The sequence below is a fragment of the Taudactylus pleione genome, unplaced genomic scaffold (assembly GCF_031769625.1).
Source record: "Taudactylus pleione unplaced genomic scaffold, aTauple2 ptg000117l, whole genome shotgun sequence".
Lineage (NCBI taxonomy): Eukaryota > Metazoa > Chordata > Amphibia > Anura > Myobatrachidae > Taudactylus > Taudactylus pleione.
The window spans coordinates 16,299,027-16,323,818 of record NW_028284519.1 but is presented as its reverse complement, the minus strand read 5'-3'; positions in this window follow the sequence as shown (position 1 = coordinate 16,323,818).

Sequence of the window (24,792 nt, the reverse complement as noted above, 5' to 3'; positions counted from 1 at the left end):
AATGACCCCAGGTTGGAGCATCTCTTTCACCTCTTGCTGGACTTCTTGCTGCCATGCTTCAGGGATGTGATACAGTTGCTGTTTTACAACCACTCCATCAGACGTATTTATCTCGTGCTTTACTAAAGCAGTGCGTCCTGGCAGGGAAGAAAACACATCCTGATTATTGTTAAGGTGTCCACTTCTTTTTGCTGTTTTGCTGACAAGGTGTTCACCAGCAGAACTTCTGTAGGGCAAAGTGAACTAGAGCAGCCCCCAGGAATCTGAGGGGTGGCAGTTTCCAGCACATCCATGGCAACATCTCTGTTGGGTATGACATCTCTGCCAATATTTATGTCTAGCAATAACCATGCAAAGTGTTCCAGATTTCTTTCCACAGACATTAACTGTGCAGAGGTTCCCTCTCCCAAGAGGACTGCCCATGCTTTTCCACTCTTCTCCTTTGTCAGAGGTAGGGTCTTAGAGACTTTACATTGCCGTTGTCTCTGTGGTTCCTTTTAAGAGCTCAACAAATCCTGGGAAATTGCATCCCAATATGATAGGCTAGGGGAGCTTAGGACCAACCGTGGCAACCACCTCATAAACCTTGTATGGTGAGGCTCACTTGCACTCGGGAAATGTTTTCTGTGGATCCATGAATGCCGAGTACTTCAACTAACCCCAGCACCTTTTCCACTGGCCTGGGCAGGACAACCTCTGAATCAGGGTTAGCTCACTCCCTGAGTCTATAATAGCTGGGAGTTCTTGGCCATTCAATAACACAGTTTCCCACATTAATGGTGGTCTGGAATCCAAGGGTATCATTGTGCCAAAAGCGGGATACATAGAGCCCATATTAGCAACTCCACACTCCATTGGCTTTATTTTTCTTGGACAGTCATACTTTACATGACCTGGCTCTCCGCACTCATAGCAAATGACCCTGGCATCATCAGTGGTGTATCCTTGAGGAGAGGTGACAGTCATTGCCACAGGCCAATGGGGTGCCATCTTAATGGGTCGCTCATTCCCTGGTTTCTTTTCTGGCATGTTTGTCATATTTCCTGTGATCTCATACCACTCCAATACTGTAACTAATTCCTCTTAATTCTGAGGATCAGTGTGTATGATTCAGCACTGCATATTCTGCCCTAGGGTTCTTATACACTGGCCAACAACCACTGTCTCTACAATCTGAGCAGCATTGCAAGCTTCTGGGTGGAACCATCTCTGCCCCGTCTGGCGAGTTCAGCAACCTACTTCTGAATAAGGATCCCTGGTATTAGGGCCTATTCAGAGAAGCGCTGCACTTTCCCACAAGGAGTGAGACCTGACCTGGCCAGAATACCACTTATACTAGGTCATATTTCTCTACATCAGCAGAGGACCAGTGAGATAGGGGGCAAGTCTATCAGCCCAAGTATCTGCTGGCCATTTTAAATGCTGTGCCACCCTCTCAATATCAGCAAATATGCCTCTGGGTCATATGAGGCAGACATTTTCTTCAGTTGCCGAGCACCTGTTGTGCCCATTGACTGTGTCACTAACTGTAACATTTGTTCCTCTTTCTTTTGGAGAAAGGCCAACAAATTTACTATATTGCGAAAAACGTACTCCTTTTTATAGTGTACAAGTGTAGGTGCTTTTAGATAACAAACCAATTTATACAAATAATATATCTCTTTTCTTCAGCAAAGCATTTGTAATTCACGTTTAACACAGAAAAAATAAATATACCTCTTTTTTTCAGCAATGCAGGTGTTAAACAGAACACCAAAAAAACTGTCTTTTTGTCTTTCAGCAATGCAGTGCTAAATTAAGCATGTATGTGAGTTCTGCTCTTGTTCTGTAAACAGGTGAACTTAATTAGACAGTATACTGGCTGTTGAAGATACTAATCAGCAATTGTTATATCGCAAGCCCCTTAGCAATAACAAAGCAAAGTAGCTTTTTTTACTCAGTACACATAAACCAAGGTTTTGCACAGCAAGTTATAGGCGTAAAGCAAGTTACACAATATCCTTAATACGACTGCCATTTTTCTGGTTCACAACCATACTCATGTATATCGAACATTCTGTCTTGTCAGTTCCTTTGCCAAGAGAGAAGTGGCTGGCATTTGCATTGTGACAAAGCAGTGCAGAGGTCCCTGTACGGGTCATCATATGTAACACGGGGTACAGAAATGAGGACTCCAGAAAGACAGGTACTTGGTAAAGCAGTGTGTTTTTAATGGTAGCAGACGCTGCACCTTAGCCCACATGAGGTTTAGTCCTGCACACATACAGGCACATAACATAAAAATAAACAAACAAACAAACATAAAGGTCTCAGCAGTCCTTGTGCTAATCAGTCAGCAGTGGCTTACAGCCACAATTTGAACATGCTCTCCCAGGTTAGCCCTTGGACCCTGGCACTAAAACACTGTATCCCTACTTCCTGGCTGCTACTCGGCATCAGGGCTTTGAGAGTTTTAAACCCTTCCTGTGCTCCAGTGATTATTCCAGCTGGGTCTGTGTAAATGTGAAACCCTGTAATTCCACACCTCCACTGCTAATGCAGAATGCACAGGTTTCACTCCAGCTTCCTTTGGAGGGACCTGATTCCACCAGAATGTGGTTAATTCAGGTGAGAGACAATACCTCTCACCACAATATATTACTAATCTAGTGAAAATATAACTGCATACCATTTTGTTAGCTGCTTAGCTGCAAATTCTTGTTTCTTACTAACTTACAGTGACGTTAACTGCAGGAGGGTAATCTGGTAATCAATCTTTAGTGTTACTTGTATTATTACATCAATTAGTTTTAGACAAACTTTTTTGTCTAATGTGGGAAGCTAAGCAGTAAGATCTTGGGTTTATTCCTGGATGGGAGACCTTCTGAGAATCTAGGTGTAGTTCCCTACTTGAGTTTACAGTGTCACATTCCATTGACTATATTTTGATATCTGTACTTCTTGCACTGTTACTTTAAGTGCGAAGTCCAGGTGGCAGCCGAGTACCAAGTGCTCAGGGAAAGGGGGTTGTTATTGGTGAACTGCACTTTGTTTAGGCTTTGACAGTGCATGAGTTCATCAGGTATAATAACAACCACTCAGAGTGGTTCAGTAGTTGTATTGCATACATATGCTGTACTAATATACTCGATACACCAAATACACCAAATGCTTGCATGGTGGAACAAATCCAATCTTTAGATCAGTGAGAAAAACTTGATGTAACTACTTGGGCATGCGGTGCTGCAGTGGAGACTGCCCAATTGCCTTTAATTCACATTAGGAGTTGTGTTAAACCATACAGCTTTAACAAAAGTCTCATACAGGTCACATTGCCTCCACATACTTAATGATTTAGGTTTACAGTCTGAGGCAGCTAATTCGACAAGTATTCTAGTGGAAGCATAGCAGAACATTCACAGAGCTAAGCTGTTGTTTCCTGGAATGTGATTGGCTCCTAGATGCTGCCCATTTTCTCAACACTGCTACTGCACACACACACAATGACAGGTTAGAAAATGTCTGTCATTTTAGGTTTTCATCAAAGCAAAACACTTTCAGCATAGACATGTAGGGAGGCCTTTATGCTGGTTTCTACAATAGGTGTCAACTGTTGTAAATTGTAGGTGGCAGTACAAAACAATAATTAACCCAGCATTTAGTTCATGCACATAAATGTATCCATCATACAGTTATATTTATGTTGTGGAAGCTGTTCTTACTATCAAAAAAGCTGTGATATTTCAATACAGAAACTGTTTCCTGCACCCTCCTTCATCATTTGATACCTGTTTCTGGGATTTAAACTAATGGATAATGGTCCAGTGTCCTCAAATTCCAAGGAAATTGATCACTATGTCATGGTCCCCCAACTAAGGCATTATACCAGGGGGCCCTTCATACCTCAGTTTTAAACTGTCCCAGATGTATATTTTTGTCCCATGAACCTGCCTCCACATGCCATGGTGAGTCAAGGATGGGAAGGTATACACAGACAACCACTTTAACTACATCTAAATACTAAAGTAGAAAAGGGTCAATATTCTTTCAAATATAAAGCATATTGCAGTGCTATTCATATATGACCAGTAGAAACATATGCAGCCAAATCTCACTGGCTAGTTACATCAGATTAGTTTCTGTGTTATGTATGTCGTACCAATTTTAATAAAACATATCTGGTAAAAATAATAGAAAATTGATTCACAGTTGGTACCAATAATTCAAGCTTAGATGACATACCAAAAAAAAATATGTAGATCCATATCCAGTGCCAACTAGTAATGCACTAAGCCATATATAGATCCACATTTAAAAAAAAAGAAAGTCCTGTACTTAATCATTGCAATATGTAAATCCTCATCTTTGTTTCCCTAATTTAAATTAATCCAACTCCAATGCTCACTCTTTCTTATCTGTAAACTGGTCACTGTATAGAGCATTGAAAATGTAGCACCTCTCCTACAGGGGGTTAGGTCAAAGCCTAAAGAGTCTGCAGATAATTTGTTGTTCCTGTGATTAGTTTTTAGTGCTTGGGGGAGGATACAACACTCTTTGTTCTCGTGGGTGGGGTGATTAATGCCAGCCAGTATTCTGGTGACTAATGTTATAATAATGTTCTGATTCAATCATGAGTTATTACATTTCATGCAAACTTTTTTGTGTGTATTTTATATATGTCCTGTAATTTTAAAGCCTGGTGACCTACAGATAACCTGTTATGTGAATGTCCAGATGCATTTTTAAAGGATTTCAGGGAGAAGGAGGGGGGCTAGTTGACAGTCCAATGTAGGCATTAAATGCCAAGACAAACAGTTAACTAGGTGAAATCTGGGAAGTCCATATTAGGGAGGATTGATCAAAAAAACTCTGTCTTCCCACAAAACAGATTAATTTTTTAGGTAAGTGAGACTGTTTTTTTGTTTAATCATTTTTGTTTTATAGAACACTATTTTGCTTAAAGCTATATGTGTATGTCTGTTTTTTATTAATTAATATATGCTAAGCATTGTGAGTTATTTTCACAGATTAAATTTTAATTATTAAGATTGGTCTCTATAATTCTTTAGATCCTTTGTGTCTGTGGATTTGGCCAGTTCATGCTACATATATATTTGTGGGTTATATTTGAGTAATAATAACCAGGATTTTAATTGTTGTTGTAGAGATAACGTAAGGCTTCTTATTTTGAGTGTGCCACTCCAGAATTAACTCTTAAATGGTGGCAGAGATATTTGAAAATTTTATAGTGAGATGGAGGGATACTGGGGAGTGTAATCATGGGTGTAAACAGACCAGGTAGTTGTTTTTTATACAAACTCTATAGCAGACACTCATCATGAAGGCTCAAGTGAGTGCTGACTTCACAAAAGTTATAAACATCAGTTAAAGATTAGAAAATTTTTGAATTGGGTTTGTGACAACTCAGAAGCCGAATTGTGTTTAGTTAGAGCAAGGGTTGCCTTATGTCATCATAACAAAAGTATTTGTGCTATTTGTGATGTGAACAATAAAAAGCTCAGTGTTTCCAGTAAAAATGTATTGCTGTTTAATCTGCCGGGAGGCAATATCACAATATATATGTTTGTAATTGTCATCAATAACTCATTTGTAATACATAATAACTAATACACAAATGATGCAGATATTAGAAGGATAAATGAAAAAGATATAAAAAAATAATATAGGAAACAGAATTTGTTAGTTAAAACAAAAAAATTGATTAAAATATCAAATATAAATATATACTAAAACACAGTACCAATAGAAAATGAATATTAATTGGGACAAAAAGTTTTTGTGTTGTATGTGTTTTGAATGTGGGGGCTTGTTTGAAAATAAATTAATGTATGACATCAGTTAATCTAGTGTTTTAAGGCTACTCAAAGTGAAATTGTATCTGTCACTGAAATAGAAAAATAAATATAGACAGATCTGTAACACAATCTATATACTCAAAAATTATTGATCCAATATTGATTTAGAAATTGATTTAAAAATTAGTATTTATCCAGAAAAAACAAGCAAGAACTTTGTCTTCACACACCTAGCATCTATACACCATGCTGTGCGATACACCTGGCATGACTGAGTTGCTCCATGGTGTAGCATACTTTTTCTTTACATTTTGTTTCTTAATCACATGCGCAGCAAAATGCCACTCAAAGTATATTAAAAAATTAGTTTTAAACACGTACAGTCACAGTTTAATGGAACTTAGATTGAGAAAAAGCACGGCCACTGCGTCATATCACCTTGTGTACAAATTCAGACTCATTTGAATATTAATGTACAAATATTGTACATGAAATTGATTAGTATAATCTAGCAGATAAGTTTTTGTCACTTCTAGTTGGTTTATTTATGTGAATAAGATGCACATTTTGAGCGAAAAAGACGCACGCAAGACCTGGTGCGCTGAGGGTCTGTTTGGTGTGACTAAAGCCACAAGCTACTAAGCAACTGGTGATGTACTGATTGATTTTTCAAAAATTGATGTACTACAATGTGATGTTTACAATAGTGTAATACTCAGTAACTAACTTGAGTAAAATCATTTAAATGACCAAATGTAACTAGTTGTATGAAATGAAATACCTCAAAAAGTATACAATAAAAAAAATCAGAACATTCAAAGCTCAAGTGAAACAAGAAACTTTTTCCCCGTCTCATACTAACACTAACACTAGTAGAAACATCATGATTTTCTCTGAAGTAGTGAACCAAGGACCTGATTCACCATGGATCCCAATTGCAACCACAGCTGCGTAATCGCATGCAATGCAGCTGCGAAAATATGCTAATGTCTGCCACCACTCAACCAGTATAGAGATGCCCAGTACAGCTTTCTCTTATTTGCAATACCTCACAGTCCTGCATATACATTGGTAACATAGAAGCACATTGGCCCTTCACGCACAATTGCAGCAACTCTGACCCATTGCAGAAATTGCAAGTCTCGTTGCATGCAGCGACTACTCAAGCTGCACATGCATTCGCAGTAAGTAAATTATGCACGCCGATGCAACGGCGTTCAAATGGACAGGCATTGTCACACACTCTGCAATGTATTCCTGTCTACATGCGTAATCACAGTGTGATCACCACACACACGCAGTATGCAACAATTGGCTGATCTGTGTATGCAGTTGCAATTTTGATCCATGCTGAATAAGGCCCTTCTTTCACTTTAACTCTGAAGCTCCATATATTTGATGCCAATATCACAAAACTGATGACAACAACATATACATTCAATGCTCTGTATAGTGATTTGCATGCTTATAAAAAACATTGAACAGTGGATTTGGGGTATCTTAAGCCATGGGAAGAACAAGATATGCAAGTACTTGGATATTTGGATGACCTATTACTAGCTGGCACTGGAGAAGTATCTACATTTTATTCTTGGCATCTGACATGTCTAAGCTTTATTTTCTTGGCAAAAAGTATGACTCTAAAATAGCAGTCTATTTTCAGCATAATGGTAAAGCCATTATACCTGTAAAAAGGCTTTTGTAATGCACTTGTCTATAAATGCTAACAAATGAAATGAATCTTCCATATGCCTTATTCAGAGTTGCATACAAGTTTGATTTGTGGAAGCATCTAGCGCATGCACTTTAACAGAACATTTGCAATGTTTATAGGATCGCACAGGAAAAAACAATAGCAAAGGTACAATGGTACCCTTACTACAGAACATACAATGAACAATACAAACCATTATATACATCATTTTACACAGTTTAATACAGATTTATGCTATTTAGTATCACTTCACTGTGAGAGTCACCCATCAGAAATGTTACCTTAATGATGCAACTTGAGTCTACCTTCTATAGGATGGGATCTCTGTTGCTTCCTGGCAATACATGCTAAATGACTTGATCTTAGCAGGATGCTTCTGTGATGAACGCTTCATGCTGTGTACTTTAGGAATCCCAGCCATTTGGTCTTGCCAGCAACATCTTAAGACAACCATGAAACTGGCCCTGTACGAACCGCAGCTACTGCAGAGCTGCGGCTTACTACCAAGTAATTTCAATAGAGGACACACTTGTCATCATCTATCATTAACCCTCACCCTGCCCACTTGGAAGGTTATAAAGAGTTTAATACCTGGACACTACATAACTGATATATATTGGAACTGAACCTATACTGATTTATTAACCTTTTGTATTGTAATTATTACATTTCTACCACTTCCATCCAGCAAGGACACCCCTTTATTATTAATATTTTATATATGTATTTTTTTATATAAACTTTTTTCTTTTTTTATAGTTTTTTTATTTATTTCACTCCCACTTTTTACCCTCACCCCCACTTTCCCACCTCTTACCCTTTCGTGACTAAGTCCCCTTTTCCCTTGTCTTACATACATTATATATGAATTACGACAAAAGCTTTTACACATAATTTATACCATATGATTTTTTATGATTGTGGTTTTAACATTATCAGGTTTATAACATAATCCTAATTAATATAAATATGATTTTTACACTCATTGATTTGTATGATCTCTAACTGTGATTAACAACACTGCTGCAATATTTTTAAAATTAATAAGACAGTCAATATACCAGTCTATAGTTTTAAACATTGTACATGTATACCCACACCTTAAAATCACCCATTGATTGAGCGCTCACTGGTTCAACATGACTGAGTGTTTATGTTATTGCAAATTTAGAGAGGTTAGTGGTGACCTCACCTGAAAGCTGATCCTGTTTTTCATTACTAGTCTGTTAGATTGATTGCACCTGTCCCCTATTCTTCTACTTGGCCAAATAAGCCATCTTTCTACATGGTCATTCACCTGCTCAAGTGGCACACCAGGGTCACCCCAGTGGATAGTTCCAGATGACATGAACTTCAAGAGATATATATGAGTATTTCTGCTGCTAGACAAAGCTGAAGATAAAGAAGGAAAAATATGTCTTCTTAAGACCTGACAGAAGTTGGAAATCTAATGCAAGTTTCTTTCAGTGTTTAACATAACGAGGATCACCAATTCACCCCATTTATCCCCATCAGCATTCCACAAATATGGTGACACCACCAGGTGTGGGAATGTTGGCAAATAAAAGAACTGATCAATACACTTCTACTCACCTCCTACTGAAGTGGTGTCAATGGATTCTCCATCACTTTAACAAAGGGTGTTGGTTACCTTAATTAAGAAAAACTCCCTATGTTAACCTGTTCCATGTATTTGAAATGTCAACAAGGATCCAACTTTTCCCATCTTCTTGTGGGCTTTGCAAAGGAGGGGGTGATGGTCCAGGACAATGTTTTTACTTGGAGGATACCATGTGCCTACATGGTTCAGAAATGCATTAAATGTTACAATACATGTCATCAGATGAATATTAGTATAAGCCACCTGGCTGTGCTTAAGAATGCTAATAGGCACATATACACTCCTGCAGGATTATCATTCCATGAGTTCTTTTCCTAGAAGATGAGCTTGAACCTCTGTACACCTCAGATGGATCTCCCTTGTGTTTCAATGCAGCAGTAAGATACTATCAGTCTGATTTCAGATGGACCTATAGCATCACAGATAGAGCTGGTGTAAGTGTGTTCTGATAGTGATGACAGCTCCTTTCACAAGTGGTTGGATAGGGACTGTGTGGCATCACAGATGTAGCAAACTCAACACAAGCAATGATCCACATTTATTTATGAGTAGCTGCATATATGACAGACATCCGTTTAGCTCTCTATCAGGCCTCTCAGAAGAAATAGTGTGCATATGATCAATTAAAAGCTTTAGCTGCACTGTGTAGTGATCTTTGCTGCTACTGCTTACAAGGCCATCTTAACGATGGACAAACTGAGCAACTGCCCAGGGCCCAAAAATTCTACGGGCCATCAAGCATGGGTGGGCAGGGTCAGGGGGCATCTAGATGGAGTATGTGGCCACTTGCTATGTGCATATGGCAGCAGGCAGAGAGGAAGTCAGAGAAAGATGCACCCTGGCCACTCTGTAATTGTACTTGTGGGACTGGCCATGAAGCTTACATGCAAGACTTTTTTCAAGTTGACATAAACCCTGTATTCAATTTGGATAAGGCATTTTTGTTATCTCAATGAAACAAGGTGAAACAGCATGCAGAAAAGAGATTAAAAGTTCAAAACTCCCCGTTGCTGAATTGAACCCCGGTCTTCCGCGTGACAGGCGGGGATACTCACCACTATACTAACGAGGAATTACAATTTAATTGTATTGACCATTTACATTTAGTCCTGTGAATGGGTGGGGAGGCAATCGGGAAGCCGACTGCCTAAATACCGGCAGCCGGCTTCCCGACTGTCTTATCCCGGCAAGGGTGAAATGCCGGGTGTCTATATGTAGACGCCCGTATTTCCCCGATGCCGGGAGACCGGGACCCAGCATCACGATCGTAGATCGACGGTATTTCATACCAATTCCGAATGGGTGGGTAGGGGCCCCAGTTCATTGCTTTGCTCTGTCCTACAATGCTGTTAAGATGGCCCTAACTGCTTAAACTGGTAAAACAGATGAAGTCATTGAGCAATTTAGTACATTTATGGCCAATGTAGAACTCACTTATACTATGTGCAAGCTCAAGAAATAGGCCTACAAAACACACATTTCATATGCAACTTGAATCACAAAATGTGCAGAATCATTCTGACTCTAAACCTACTGTAAGTGACTGCAATTACAAGATACATGTAGCTGAAAATACTGTCCCAATTTGTATGCATGATCAGTGCAACATATCTTACGTGACTCGCAAAATTAAAATACACAAACGTACTTGCATCCTTCACCCAAATAGGTCCTACATGTCTAAATTGGTGTTTGCACAAAGAATATTTAATATGACAAAACATACATTTTTTTAAGTTGAACTTTTATTTCTATATGAATAAAATATGTTTTACGACAAAACCTGAGTCTAAAAATTACTATTATATTACAAATTTGAAATCTGCATCTTTGTTTTTGTCTGTAACTTTGTCCTTGATGCACGGTAGACCTTTTGTTAAATTATATAACAAAGTACACCTAATTCCTCTGCTTGTTACAGAAACATTATTATTACTACTTCAATTAATTTAAAATAGAATCAAATCAATTCCTATCATTTTGAATGTCAATACCTTTGTTTATGGGTACATTTTAAAAACATTATATAATATTGAATAATAGTATATAGAGTGTACTAATATTCTTCTAACAGTAGGAGAAATGATTAACTAAAGAAATTAAAGAACAGTAAAAAGCTAAATTATTTTAAATCTATTTAAAGAAAGAAACACAGAATTAAAAGGCTAAAAAAATTTAAATTGAAGAGAATCCCATAAACAAATGAATGCTATAGCAGTAATAATTAAAAAGTACAATTGTAGTTGCTAAAAGTACAAATCAAAGTCACAGGACATAAATAGATATTCTTGTAACACTAGTTATGAGGCAACATTCATTAAATAATCTGTACGCTGTTAAAACTCCTCTTAAATTAAGAATAGGTTCAGTTAGAAAATATTTAAATGTGCAAGTAATACTACCTGATATACAGTAATTAACCCTATGAGTGCAAAAACCAGTGTGATGTCTCAAGCGACACAATCTACTAAGCAGATCATATGAAATAAATATTTACTGTAGTAGACATTTTGCATTTAATCCTGACTTATTCTTACTGGTTTTATGGAAATTAGCATTATTTATTAATTAAATCCTTTACACTAAAAAAAACCCTCTGTTTCAGTGCCTTCTCTGGCAGATCTATGTTGATACCCATATAACGCTTAAGTTGACTGCTATAGTTGATTCCTTAGATGACAATTTACCTTTCTACACACCTTTCTTTTCTTTCATTCTACTAAACCATTTACTCTGAAGACTGTTGTTCTTCTATTAATGATAACTCTGCACTCCACACCCCTTCCTCATATATTCTCTGTTCTCCTTCTGCAATCACCTTTCCTTTCTACTCCCTTACACCAGGGACATGAAGTCAGGGTAGGCAGGGAAGGTAGGGCCTCCCCTGTCATACTCCCTTCCCTATCATACTTCCTGTCATGCTCCAGAGTTTTCATGTGTGCCTCTCCAGCCACTGACCTCACATACATCACTGCCTTACACACCCTAATCCCTAATTTTACTCCCCAGCTCTTGCCATTAGATTATTTTCCATTACTTAACATATCCCTCTGCCTCCTATCTCATACCCTTTATCCTCCGAACACCTCAACAATTGACAATGAAACTGCATATCTCCAGCACAAAAACCACTCCAGATATAATTCCGCAGGACACTAAATGACCACCTACTGTGCAGCACTCCATGGCTGTGTACAGGTGCAAATAATGGTTTCTAGCCTATCTACTGTAGGTGAAGAAACCATGTTTTCCAGTGTACACATACTGTATTACCCAATATATAGACAAATTAATTAATATACCAACCAATTATTATCTTATTAATGCTGATACTCATTTCACCCTTAATTATCTCCCCTAGTTAAGAGGCATCTCCTGTACACTCTATCGCTAGTTTGACACATGTGGAAAGTGAAAGCATAGAGTTTGCTATCCTCATGTATTACAATCCACTTCCGGTGACCTGGCTCACTGATGTTTTATGTATGAAAAAGATGATGTAGCTGGGGTAAGTTTATGACTGCTGCAATAACCTAGTGTTAGTGCATGTGTTTACATTCTCTGACACCGGCTGGGATTAGAGATGAGTGGTTCGGTTCTGCTAAAAATTTAACACAACATAACTTTGGTGTTCCAAGTGAAACCAAGTCCCTCACTTTTAGGGTTCAGAGTAGAACAGAGTCCTGGCTTGGGTGTTCCCACAAGTCAGATATCGAACAAAAAATAAACTAGCTCTAGCTTGTTTTTGATTGCATGTAAGTCCCTCACTGTTGATTTCAGATGCCAAAATTTTTCAAAATTGACTGTAAATGAATGTTATTGATGTTCATAATACTATAAGAACAAAACAGGTCCAAGTTACATGATTGTATCTGTTTTTATCAATTTATTTAAAGAAATCCAAAACCAAAACTGAACAAAAACTTGAGGATAGTTGAGGTTGGTTTTGCCAAAATCAAAACATGAAGGGGTCCTCGTATTAAATAGATGTCTATTGTAGTCTAAAAGGAAACGTGTGTGTGTGTGTGTGTGTGTGTGTATGTGCGTGTCTGTTCATTACTAGTTGTAGATTAAAGTAGAGATGAATGGTTTGGTTTTGACTCAGCTCTTTTTGCCAAATTAGCGCAAATTTTAATTTATCTTATTGGTTATCCAAAACAAATGAGAGCCAGATAGCCAATATGATGTAATTGTTGAGATCCGAACATAACCGGGTAAAACCGAACCACTCATCTATAAATTAAAGTAGGGTGTCTATGTACTTAACGGTTTTCACATTTCACTCTTTAACTCCAATAGATCTAAAACATATATACTTAACTATGATAGCAGAAGAAACCTTTTTATGTCACCAAAATTATTACATTCAAGGTTTTTTAAGTTGTTTTTGGCAAAAACTTTAGTGTAAGGGCCTCATGAGATGCACTGTAAGTGAAATGCCTAATTGTATCCTATGTGTTATGATAACAGTATAGTATTGCCTTTAGTCATAGTGATTTTTTAACTGGATTTTATTTAAAAGATAACAGTCTCTCTATTACTGAATCTCACACTGCAAAATATGGCAGTTATGAACTATGTAAACAGTAAAATGATCCCTAATAAATTAAATAATAAAGGAAAACTTTCCAGTTTCTTTGATTCAAGTATGATGGTTCAATTATTGAAATACTTTTAAAAGAGGAAGCTAAAAGATTATTATTCTAATTGGGCTTAATAAAGCATCATTATACAGCAACATCTCAGCTTCTATTTCAGAATCCCTGGTCTGAGTTACATTATTTCTAATATGGTGAAACTGACCTTTAAATACATTTTCAGTTGATGCCTTGTTGACTAGTTATTGCAGTATGTGGATTATGGAAAAAGGTTTTTCTTTATATTAAAATCTAGGCAGTTGGTGAACCTAATATTTATACAATGTTCATTAGTTTTGTGTATTATTATAAGTAATATAGCATCCTCTACTGTCAACTACTGTACTATCGATATTAGGCGTCACTGCAATTTAATGTGATTTGTATAAATTAATTACCCCAGGCCTCATGCTTTTATACAGCCTTGCCGACAATCTGTTTGCCTCTTCCAGGAGGGGAGGCAATCGGGAAGCCGACTGCCTAAATACCGGCAGCCAGCTTCTCGACTGTCTTATCCCGGCAAGGGTGAAATGCCGGGCATCTAGATGTAGATGCCCGCATTTCCCCAATGCCGGGAGACCGGCGCCTGGCATCACGATCGTAGTGATGCCGAGCACCGCGAGCGGACAGCCGTGGGGGGGAGGGTTAGGTTTAGGGCTCCCGGGGGGGACTTAGGGCTAGGCACCCCCCCGGGAGGGTTAGGGTTAGGCTAGGGGGAGGGAGGGTTAGGGTTAGGCACCCCTGGGGGGACTTAGGGTTAGGCAGCCCCCCGGGGGACTTAGGTTTAGGCAGTGGGGAAGGGGGTGGTTAGGGTTAGGCACTTAGAGGGGGGATTAGGGTTAGGCACTTGTGGGGGAAGTTAGGGTTAGGCACCCCTAAGGAGGGTTAGGGTTAGGGGGGTTAGGTTAGGTTAGTGGATACTTACCTATCCACGATCGGGATTTCCAGCGCTGTCGGGCTTCCGCTGCGTCGCACTCTGCTTCTGTCAGGCTGCCGCTGACGGAAATCGAACCGCCGGCCATGCGGCCGATGGTATTTCATACCAATTCCTCCAGGAGAGGCAACTAGCTCAGCACAGCTGGGGGGGCTTGCCACTGTTTTGAGCGCATGTCGGGGTGTGTGACAGGGGCATGACAGCACGATTGCGTCATCATTGCCCGTCCCAGTACATAATGCCAAGATTACCAGCACTGTGTTGCTGGGGGGAGGGACCACAATGACACGATTCAGTGTGAATCACATCATCAGCTGCCCCCGGACTGGCCAGTTATCAAAGGTAGGAGCGGACACTGGTGGGGGTTGCAGGTGGGCGGCGCCGCCCGGGAGACTTGTCCTCTCTTCCAGGAAGCCGGGAGCAACACCTGATTTTCGGGAGGCTCCCGACCATTTCGGGAGAGTAGACAAGTATGCTTTTATATGGACATGGAATACCTTTTGTGATCTCTAAACATATTCAGTAGGATATATAGTATTTTATATTTTTACAATATATACATTGGAGGTAAAGCTCAAATAATAGTAGTACTGATTAAAAGTTGCACTAACCCTGTTTTTTGTGCAGATCTTGCAATATTTAGAATAGCAAATTCTCTGTGGTTGAGTGTACACAACTATGGTCAGCTATGGGTGATTCCGTGCGTTAATGTGAAAGGCTGTAACAGTGATTTTAATTATTGAATTCAAAATATGGCTGTGGTATAACAATGCTAATAAAAGCAGTATGATGATTGCCAACCAAATGGCATCTGTGTGTATAATGACAGCTTAATAAGTGCTGGAGTGTCGGTGATGTGTTTAAGTTAATGTGAAGACATGGGATGTGTGTTACAAATTTACTGGCAGCATCTCAGTCATTGCAGAGATCAATTTACTTTTTAGTCCTTTTGTGTCCCCCATCCGTCTCCTAGTGTATGTGTGATCATTCTCAGGACACATATTTCCATTAGCATGTATATTATGTACTGTAATAATGTAAGTAATTGTAATGTTTAATACTGGATAAGCCTTGATGTTAGCCTGGTCAATATGTCTGTGTTATTCGTAACCACTAGAGCAAGGTGACACCTCCCAGAACAAAAGACCCTCTAAGTTAATTCCCACCTCCCCAGGGGACGCTCAGGATTTACTCCTCCTTCCATTTGCCTGTTTTATGCCTCATGTGAATCTGGTAGACTAAACGGAACCATACCAGCAGGTGTTCGTCAGGGAAGTAATACCCAGAGGAGGTAGGAGAAAGTGACATCATAAGGGACGCGCACCAATCAGCAAACGGTGCAACCCCCCCTGGGTGGTCACAATATCATGGGAAATTGGAAGATTTCAAAACAGGTCACCGAAGGCAACTCCACATGTTAGTCGCTGACCTTGGCTAAGAGGTCTCGCTCTGCTAAGGTGCTAGTGGAACGCATCACCAGTTCTCTGTGGATTTATACTTTGTAAATTCTGCAAGGACCTATACGCTATTCATTGCTGTTTGTTCTGTGATTAGCTTCTACTGTATGGGATCCTGGAATCAATTGTTTGGACCCAGGGACTATCACTGCTGTGTGATCTCTGATAGTTTCTACGTGTGGGGTCCTGGAAGCGATTGAGTGGGCATATACGCTATTCACTGCTGTGTGATCAGTGATAGTTTCTACTGTGGGGACTGAGGGTCTCTAGCTATTTTGTGGAATTGTTCTGGGACATTATACTCTACTGGGACTTCCTCTGTCTGGACAGCTACCTGTTTATTACCTGTTCACTGTATTTACCACTTGTCCTGACATATTATCTGTTGCTGTGTGCTGTGGAAAAATAAACCATCACGTTGGTTTCATCTGCTCGGTGTCAGGGTGATTGAGAGAACCCCGTATCCTCACAGTTAATGTGGACACATTTTATATATATATATATATATATATATATATATATATATATATATATATATTCAGATCATACATATTACCTGGTCATAAGGGGTAATAATTTATACATCTGTAAAGATTAGTACATTTGACATAACTGAAACATTTTGATTGAATATAATAAAGATAAATTAAAAAGGTTGGTAATATTAATATAGAGAGATTATATGAAGGCTCAGCCTCACTGCACTGTAGAGTCACTATAGCAGTGTCACTAGATACTATCAGTGGTGTAGCACTGCCCTGAGACCTGTATGGAATGAGGGAGTCTGCATATAAGATATACCTGTGGGCATTGATTGTACTAATAACCCTGTGTGTGGGTTTATGGGGGAGGTGTTACATGTGCTGCTGTGGCTCTTTGTGATTGGATCTCAGTTGCTTCCTAGCTACCTGTTCTCTGGCTGCTACGTGCAGCTACTCACCTGCTGGAATGTCTCATTACCTGACTGTTCTGTCTCCACCTCCCTATGCTTATTGGATCTCCTTCCTTCTTTACCTCTGGTGGGGCTCTGGTTCATCCTCCTGTTTGTTCCAACTCCTCGTGTCCCAGTGTCTGAATATTCCCTGCAAGCTACATATAGCAGTGGCTACTGCTTTCCAGCATCATTGTGGATTCCCTGCAAGTAACATCAGAGCAATGCCTGCCATGTCTCAACATCTGTGTGGATTTTCTGCAAGTAACATCAGAGCAGTACCTGCCACACCTCAGCGTCTGTGTGAATTTCCTGCAGGTACATCATAGCAGTGTCTAATTTGCACTTCAGTACTGTGTGAACTTTTTGTGTATTAATTCCAGCAGCCTCAGCAGCTCCACTGTGTCTGTGTGGCCAATCAGATAAATTACACCCAACTGTCTGCACTGCAATTCAGTGTTTATATGCACTATCTGCAATTTACAATTCCTCAGTTCAGTAGCAATTAATTGTCTGCACGTTCAAACATCAATTAACATTTACAGCAGTTTGTGATATAACCAAGTGCATTCCAGCTCTCAAGGCTACAACTTGACAAGTGCATACCAGCTCTCAAGGCTGCAACTTGCCAAGTGCATACCAGTTTTCAAGGCTGCAACAAGCCAAGTGCATTTAAGTTCTCAAGGTTGCACTAGTCAAGCATATATCAGCTTTAAGGCCACATTCCTGTCAGGAGCCATCGATCCTCACAACTCCTTATCAATTAACAATTTATTAATTGACTCTTCAAGAATCTTTTATCAATTGACTCTTCATCAATTACCTTGTCTAACTCCACCATCAATCAACTCACTATACTATATTGAGTTCCATTTTCCTGGTAATGGTTTAATTGTGAATCTTCCTAAAGATTCATAGCAAGAGGGTGTCATAGGTTGTATTACATTTTTACATTAGAATAAATATCCATAAACCGCTATATAATATACCTGCTGTGTAGATCTACTCCTTCACGCCTCATATACCCTATTATGAAAGACAATATAATGCGATTGCAATATATAGGAACAGACTAAATATATGGTTGGAGATTTATGAGTCTCCTAAACATTATTAAATAATACTGGATCTACAAATGTCACAACATCAATCCTATCTTAAATTGTCTGAGAAAAATGGTGACTAATCGTTAATGCTGTACCTTGAGGGATAAAAGGCTAGACAGAATTATAGCCTCACTACAGAACTCTATATAATAATAAAACCCATTTATCTGGGTAAATAGACAGTACACAGAATTGATGTAGACCTTCCCATAAGTGAAGACACAATATAAGGAGATACTTTATATGACTCCTAGAGATGAGCGGGTCCAGTTCTCTGAGAACCGTACCCACCCAAACTTCGGAATCTGAGCTTGGATCCAAGTCCAGCTTAAATTTTCCCACCTGACTTTGGGCCTGATTCAGAGCCGTTCGCTATTTGCGGTCGTTCGTTGAAAAACAAGGGGTGGCTATTCAAATGATCCGTTCGCAAATTGCAGTCTGTTCACACCTCTAAGTCTGAACGAGCGGGCAAAACATACGCTCGTTTATTTGTTAAAAACGCCCCCTGGCCGCTCGCACCATACGTCATGTCCGCTATTTATTAGATTAATCGAGTACATCGAACAGCGTATGAACTGCTCGCTATTCTTGTGTTTGGTTTTTTCAACCGCTATTTTGCGAGCAGTTCTGAGTTAAAAAAAACCAAGTGACGTGGTCAATGATGCTGCTGTATTAATTATGAACTCCCTTAAAACGCCCGTTTTGACCTTTAAGCACGCCTGCGTTCGAATTCCACTCCCCCGTTTACAAGCACCTTCCCCTGTTACCACCCACATACGCCTCATTCTGTCACTCAAAATAGCAGGCACTCGCTATATAGCGTACAAACGATTTTCGGCCGCACTGATTGGTTCGCGCATGCGTACTAAAAACCGTACGCATGCGCAGATGTGCGAACATCGCTCGGAACGAGCGTACGGCCGCTAGCAAGCGGCTCTGAATGAGGGCCTTAGATCCATAAACAAGGCAAAATACATCATCGTTCCGCTGTCGGATTCTTGTGGGTTTTGGTTCTGTAAAGGTCCCGGTGATCAGCGCCATTATTACTCTGGCTGTATCTCTGTGCAGAACAGACATTCTCTGTCTGTGCTGCTGTTGTCGGGCTGGCGGTCTATGCTGCTGTTGCTAAAGGGTGCATTGTTGTTGGGCTGGGGGTCTGTGCTGCTTTTGTTCAAGGGTGAAGTGTTGTCGGGCTGGGGGCCTGTGCTGCTGTTGTTCAAGGATGCAGTGTTGTCAGGCTGGGGATGCAGTACATAAGGGGGGCTGCAGTGCCTATAGTGGTGATGCTGTGTTATCCTGTCCATCAAAGGGTTGTGCTGCAGTACATAAAGGGGTTCTGTGTCATCCAGGGGTGTTCTGTCAATCCAGGGGTGCTCTTCCCCAGTGTTAAAAAAATAATAGATAAATAAAATTATCATTCCACAAAAAAATATATATGTTTTGATTTTGTTTGTGTGTGTGCTACTGTAGCTAGTGGCTACGCTATTGTTGTTCGGTGACACTGCCGGCCAGACCGCAGTTTATCATCAAGGGGCTGCTGCCTCATCCAGGGGTGCTTTTTCCCAGGGTAAAAAAAATAAAAGTGAAATAAAATTATCAATTCTCAAAAAATAAAAAAGGATAGTTTTTGTGTGTGTTTGTGTATTAGCAACTTAGCTGCGCTGCTATTGTTCGGTGACACTGCCGGCCAGACCGCAGTTTATCATCCATGTATTGTGACACTATAAGTCATAGTATAGTATGTTATTCTTATTCATAAAAAATTTTGTGACACTGTAAGTGGTAGCACAGTATTTTACTCAGAAAACATCTTGAGACACTGTAAGTGGTAGCGTAGTGTAATATTCAACTTTTCACTTATTTTCTCAAAATTGAATTAATACAACAAAGTGCTAAATAACATGCATAATATATAAAACATAGTAAAATCACTGTAAGTGACAGTGCAGTGTGTTATTCTTCTCTTATTCATTGCAAATCTTGTGATATTGTAAGTGGTAGCACAGTGCGTTATTCTTTTATTATTCATAAAAATCTTGTGAAACTGTAAGTAGTAGCGCAGTGTGTTTTTCTTTTCTTATTCATAAAAAATATTGTGACACTGTAGGTCATTGATACCACAGTGTAATATTTAAAATTGGCACAAATTGACATGTGTGCTGTACCCCACTTCATTTGTGTTTGATAATATGGAGAACGATCCATTGAGAGAAGAGTAGGAACCACATACTAGTACTCAAGCTGCTGCCATTGCAACCAATCATGACTATACTAGTCCGTCTACATCATCTACTAAAGCCAATGCCCAAGGGCATACAGGGCTTAAATCAGGGGATCTAAAGTCAAAGAACCAATCTTTTACAGTGATAAAGAAAAAAACATCAAAGAGAAAGTTAGCTGCAGAAAGACATAAAATTGGCAATATGCTTTTCACCACGCGAAGTGGCAAGGAAAGTCTAAGGCATTGGCCTTTATTTATGACTGGTGGTTCTGCCTCTTATGATGATGTAAGCACATAGATGTTATGGTGTTAGTGATCCACTGTGCAACTGGGTGACTGCAGTCATACTTGCTTCTCCTTGCAAAAGATTGTTTAATAGTCAATTGTTTTTAAAGTACTACTAGCAATCTTCCTCGTCCCATTCTGAGATGAAAATCAAGTCCCAGCAGCAGCAGACATATCACTCAAGGATTATTCTGGGGCAAGGACTGATGTGAATGATTTCAATGTTTTTTGTAGATGCCTCTCCTCCTCCCTCATAATTTGATTCAGAATCAAAAAATTAAACTAAATTTACTACTAATCAAATCTTCCTTTCCCTGCCTTCAACTACATACATACTCCAACGCCCTCATGCCTCTTGAATGATAAAAAACATTTGTTTCCTGATGTGCCATGTTGGAAGTTGAACTGCCTCAGCTGCTGACATTTTTGACATGCAGTTGCTGAATGCCAAAATGTCCAGAAATGTTTATGGCCACAGACAGCATCTCCTGCATGACCCTTTAATTTTAGAAAATATTCTGAACCACCAAGTTGATTTTGTGGGCAAAACATTGGACATTGTTCACCCATGCTTTCCCCTCCCTCATAATATTGCTTCAGATTTAAAAAATTAAATAAAATTTATTACCAATCAACCCTTCCTGTCCCTGCCTTCAACTACATACATACTCCATCTTCCTCAGGCCTTTTGATTAATGAAAACATATGTTTCCTTATGTGCCATGTTGGAAGTTGAACTGCCACATGTTTGTGCCGCCCACTGCTGTCAATTAGTTTAGTCAACCAGCTAACGTGGTGCAAACTTTGGGCCTTAGCCAGATGAAAACAATATTGTGAGCTGTAAGGTGGTCAAAATTTACAGGAAATGAGTGGAAATTAATGTTATTGAAGTTAATAATACTGTAGGAACAAAAAAAGCCCAAATTATGTGATTTTAGCAGTTTTTATCAATCTTTGAAAAAAAATTCAGATCCAAAACCAAAACATGCAATGGTGGTTTTGGCAAAACCATATCCAGATCCAAAACACAAAGGAGATACATATCCAAAACCAAAACCAAAACACAGAGGTCGGCGCACATCCCTAATGACTCCTAAATAGGTCTCCTGATTTGGTATCTATTATGGAGTCACCAGATATGGGGTTGACTCTGTAGACAATTGTCCCATGTATTTTAGGTAATGACATATGCATTCTGAATATTATACCATATGAAGATTAGAAGGATCTAGGTCCTCTGTTTTGCAATACTGACATTCTGGATGAAGTATCTATTATAATATGGCACTATAGGAATCTATTATAATAATATGACTATAGGCTAAACTAGACTATCTATTTTGAAATTATCCTGCTGTCATACTTACCCAGTATAGTTCTGTTGGAGCAGGAATATGCTGTTCCATATAATTTAACTCATTTCGAATTTAGTCCACACACAACAAACTATTAAGTGTATAAATAACAGATATTGTGACTGAGCATGACTATGTATTTTAAACAATTTTTTTCCTACTGTATTCTTTCCTTTATTTTGCTGTGTTTTATGTAACCACGTAAGTGGCTATTAAATATAAGAATAAAGTTATGTTTTAATTACATTTTTATTGCGAGACATTGTGCACTCTTATTGGGATTGTTTGTTTCTTCTTTGTATTGTTGATTACTGATATGTCAATGAGTTGCACCCCTGCAAGAACAATTTGGCGATACTTAGGTATCAATAATATAATTTTCTGATTAGGGAGGTCTTGCTTATACATTTATCCCTGGTGCGACCATTCCTTTTCCCCTTCCCTTTTCTCTTTTGGATTACACAAAGGGTGTAACCATCACTAGATCGGAAGACAGAGATGGACATACACATTTTAGAGACAGGCAGGTACAAACAGAGGGTAAAAATACTGACCATTACATATAGAAAAGACAGATGTGCACATAAATCCTAGGAGAGATAGAGGGGTAAATTTACTAAAGTAAGAGTTTTTAGAAGTGGAAATGTTGCCCATAGCAATGAAACAGATTCTAGCTATTATCTTCTAAAAGGTGCCAGTTAAATGTTAAGTAGAATTTGATTGGTTGCTATGGGCAACATCTCCACTTCTAAAACTCTCACTTTAGTAAATATACCCCAGAATGTGAGGTATACACATGGACACACACACAACGGTAGGAGGTTGATTTAGACAATGAGACTGTGAGACTATGAAGGAAGCATGGGAGAAAATAAGCTGCCCCTGAATCATGAAATCAGGAGGAACAGAGGTAGGGAGAGGCAAGGGACGTGCATATGCACTGTGCACATGAAAATGCTGCACTTCTTGTGTTTACAGATGCAAATGCATCTCTCTGCACTTGCTTGAGTCAGCCTGGCTATGGCATTCTAAAATATATAACAAAAGATGGCACACAGAACCAGCCAACAATATACGAGATCAGCCCCATGGGCATATTTCTTCTCACCAGCCTGCCCAACCTTGAAGATGTAACTTTTTATTAATTAGATTGTCAAGGGCATTTTAAACTCTGTGTGAACAACAATGTTAAATTCAGACATGCTCAAAAGTAAACCACTGACTTTCTTTAGCTAATCAACAGTGACAATACAAATCATTTTACAGACATACAATCACATTTCAGAGTAAAGGTTATATAGCAAAAAGTATATAAATAAAATCTATTGTAGTTAATAAATTGTTTAGGTTACTTCTTCACTTTTCTTCTCAATTGAATGTGTTTTCCTTCACATGACTATAGATCAAAATAGGTCTACTACTTTGTGTAGCTGATACAAAAAATAATTAGTGGTATGGAATTACATTTCAACTATGATTTTACACTTTCCCTGTGCAAGTTAAGTAAGGGCAGATATTACTGCTAAATAGTGTAGAATAGTTAGCATTACTCAGGGCCGTAACTAGGGTAGTGCAACCAGTGCCATGGCACAGGGCAATGCAGGGCAGGGGGGAGCCGTTTGGGCCTATAGATTTTACTGTTTATTATCATTCTCACTTGTAGCTTCCTCTTCTTTTATCCCCAGCATCTCCTGGCCTTCCCTATCTCTTCCCTGGCCCTTCCCCATTAGGCCATGGCCTGTTTTCAGGTGCACTATGTTATGTCCCTATTTAAAAAGCGGGGCGGGCACGCTAATGCTCTCTCTGGCACAGGGCTCCAAAAAATCTAGTTATGGCTATGGCATTACTCAACACAAATGGTCACTGTGAAATGATAATGACCAGCAGAAGTCTGTCTCTGTAATTTGAGCTCACACCATTGTATGCAACTAACTACACTATGGGATATATTTACTAAAGTGAGAGTTTTTAGAAGTGGGGATGTTGCCCATAGCAACCAATTAGATTCTAGCTATTATCTTCTAGAAGGTGCTAGTTAAATGTTAAGTAGAATATTATTGGTTGCTAAGGGAAACATCTGATCTTCTAAAAACTCTAACTTTAGTAAATATGAGTGGGATGTGTCATGTGTTGCAATTTGATTCTAATACATCCTGCCCCAGGGTTGGACTGGCCCACAGGGATACATGGGAAATCCCTGTTGGGTCTCACTGCCTGAGGGCCCAAACCCTCTTTAAGGTGTCAGGTTTCAGACCTCAAATTATAAAGTGTTACTCTATTAGATGGTCAGTTACCTGGTGGAGAAGAACCACTGATCAATATGGGTGATTGGTTCCCTTCTATAGAAACTACACTAAGATTGTCCTATTGGTTAGCCAAGCATCTGGTGGATAACCACAGCCCTTAAGCATGGGCCTCTACCACTGCATTCCTCCGGTGGGCCCTTTATGTCCCATTCTGACTATGCCCTGCACCTAGTCACATGCACACTAGCTTTTCTTTAATGCTGGAATGCATGAAATCAAGGACAGCTCTTCCCATGTAGAGCAGTCCTGGCAAAACATGTACTTCCTGGTTTATGATTCGGGAGTCCTAATACACATGCTTGGCCATCGGCCGGTGCATGTGCAAGTTGTAGGGGAAGGGGATTCTTGCAATAAGAAGTCCATAGGCTTTAATAGGCAATGCCATCTGTTGAGGGTTTTGCTTATCAGGCACAAGCTCTGGAAAGTTACG